This window comes from Apis dorsata, unplaced genomic scaffold (assembly GCF_000469605.1).
Source record: "Apis dorsata unplaced genomic scaffold, Apis dorsata 1.3 scaffold_50, whole genome shotgun sequence".
Taxonomy (NCBI): Eukaryota; Metazoa; Arthropoda; class Insecta; order Hymenoptera; family Apidae; genus Apis; species Apis dorsata.
This window is the reverse complement of record NW_006263351.1, coordinates 1,626,015-1,628,995: the sequence shown is the minus strand read 5'-3', so window position 1 is coordinate 1,628,995 and position 2,981 is coordinate 1,626,015. Positions and strand designations below refer to the sequence as shown.

At 29.5% G+C, this 2,981-nt stretch overlaps 1 pseudogene; it reads left to right on the top strand.

The window, feature by feature from the left end:
* LOC116186661 overlaps positions 1-747 on the top strand; it is a 1,079-nt pseudogene extending 332 nt beyond the window's left edge.
* Positions 748-2,981: the final 2,234 nt, after the last annotated feature.

Here is a 2,981-nt window from a genome sequence, read left to right as displayed (position 1 = left end):
GGTTAGGTGCATAATGTGACGTAACGTAATATAATGTGGGGAGAGGAAGGAGGGAGGGGGGATGCGTTGGAGCTGTTGCGCGGGGAGGGCGAGGCGAAAGTAGCAAAAGCAGAAACCACGTGGAAAGACGGCACTCGAGGGGAATGGCACGGGGTGGATCATACGCTCGACGAGCAATTCCATGGTTACAGGGTCAAAGGAAGTTTGCCGTTGCTCGAGAATTTGGTGGTCGATGTGATGTATCGTTTTTTCTTTTTTTTTTTTCTTTTATTCCTTTCGGTTATGGTTATTTCTCTTTCCCTTCTTTTTTGGTTTAATCGATTAGTTTTTGTTTTGTTTTGTTTTGTTTTTTCGGTTTTTTGGTTGAGCTGGAAGGTTCAAGGAGCGAAGGGAGATGCAATATTTCCGTGGAATTTTCGAAACGAGATTTGCTTTGCGTACGCGTGTTTGGCTGGCGGATTAATTCATCGTAGTGGTGGCCTCTGTCCGCCAGCTGTTTCAAGGCAGATTTCGTTGTTCCGTACGATTTGAGCTGTGGCTTTTAACGTTAATAATATTGAGGGTGAATGGTGATTTAATGGCCAACAAAGGGTGTGTAACTATTGTTACGAATTTGTAGGGACAAAAGGCGTCTTTGAGAGAGAGATTCGAAAATTATATAAAGTAAAACTTATTCAATTATAATATTTATATAGGGTGTTCATCGTAATAGTTTGATTTTTAAATCTTAATTTTAGAAAATATTTCGAGAGAAAGTTAATCGATATTTGTAATTAATTACAACGATAAAAATTTTAAAAAAGAAAAATTTTTTATTAAACAAAGAACGAAGGTTACCTTGAATTTTTCAAATAATACCATACATTTTCTAGAATAAAATTTCTAAAATAATTGACGTCAAAACGAATTTAATAAGTTATACTATATTTTTGAAATTAAATTTAGAAATTCGAATTAATTTTGTGAAAATAATAGCTGAGGAAATTGTTTTAATTATTTGTTTAATTGCATGTTTAATAATCAATAGTAATTGTCACGTACTAAAATATATCGTATTTAAATTAGAATAATTTATCTTTATATATGATTTCAAAAAAAAATTAAGATATTTTAATTTTTCGTTAAACAAGAACTTGTTGGAAATGTTTATTGTTATTATTAATCACATATACACAATGTCCTAATATAATAAAAATTTAAAAATTTTTATCATTACAATCTGGTTTATCATTACGAATTAATCTCAATAAAATTTTATTCCAAACATTTTCTCATAAAATTAATAAAAAAAAGCCTGGAAGAATTGCGATGAATCGACGAAATAATGATCGTAATAATTAAAAAAATTTAGAAAGAATTATAAGATTTTTCAAAAAAATTTGAATCACAACCCCATAATCCTCATAATTCATTCGCTCGTATCATTTTCACAGCGAAGGATATTCTTATCGTTTTCTGTTATTTTCATATTTCAAATTTCAATCTCGAAACATCCCTCCACCTCGTTTTCCTTACGTGTTCTCACGCGGACCGAAACTTTTCGTGGGTTGTGACCTACACATAGGCACGCAAAATTGAACTTGGTGCGAATACACACGGAAGTCGTGCGTTCGCAGGGACGTATTCGAAAACGTTGTTGTGTTTGTACGACACGCTAACTCGATAAAGCGTACAAGCTGAGCCAGCGTTGCGTAGGAACGAATCAGGAGAGTTTAGAGGCCTGTACCTAAGTCTTAACCACGCTCTCGCGACGCAGAAATATTGGAAATGCGTGGACTAAGTAGGCCATGCATTTATTGTGAATCTATAGAGTGAACAAACAATGTGATCTTACATCACGAGCATTAAATTAATCTGACAGTATTTTATAAAATTCAAGTAAATATCATTTTTTTTTTTTTTTACTTTATCAGAAAGTTTAATTGAAAATACGTTCATGTGAAAAAAAATTTAGTATGAATAATAAGTATGAATAAGTGCAATGCTTATGATTATTGCAGTTTTTTTGTTGTATTAATATATTATGAAAAAAGATTTCAATTATTCTTAAGTATAAAATTTTGATCGAAATTTAATCTGTTTGAAGTTGAAATAATAATATTAATTTTATGTTGGAATTTTAAGATATATAATAATAAATCCTGAAATTTTTGAAGCATCTTTCAAATCACAATAGCAATTAAAAATTGCTATTTGTATAAGAATATTAAAAAAAAATTCGTAAAATTCTATAATAAAAGCTATTTTTTGATTTTTATTGATTAGATATTATTTTAATTTATAAAATCCACTATTTCCATAATTTTCATAAAATACTTTGATAAAAATGTTGAAATCATCTCCATGTATGTATGTTCTTAACAAATATAAGATAAATGACTTATTTGACATATAGAAAGTTTTTGAATAATTTGATTAAGATTTGCTTGTTATTGTTTTTCTACGTTCATTAAATTTTTTTCTGAAAAAATTATCAAAAAAGAAATATTAATCAAAATATATAAAATTCATCTCATTCATTGGATATTAGTTATTTACAAATTGTTATTGTATATATTTATTATTTAATTAATTCAACAATTATTTCTTAATATTTTTCATAACAATGGAAAATAGACAAACAATATCTTCAACAAATATTATTCAAATTTCGAAACAAATTATTACAATTACGACTCAAATTCCATAGATCGCAATAACACAATTATTCAATTTATTTACTAATTTAGAAAAAAAAAATTTAAATCAATTATCCAATTTTTATTTTCTCTGAACCTTTTTTTACCACTTATCCACTCTGAAAAAAAATCGAGCGATATCCGCCAGGAAAGAGAAGAATTCGTACAACTCGTAAGGGAACTTCGTAAGGGAGGATCGCGATAAACGAAAGAAAGGGGTCGAACGAATCCATATATGCAGATCCGAGATTTGCAGGAGGCGGCCAAGCTTCGATTCCGGCCTCCAAGTTATTATCACATATA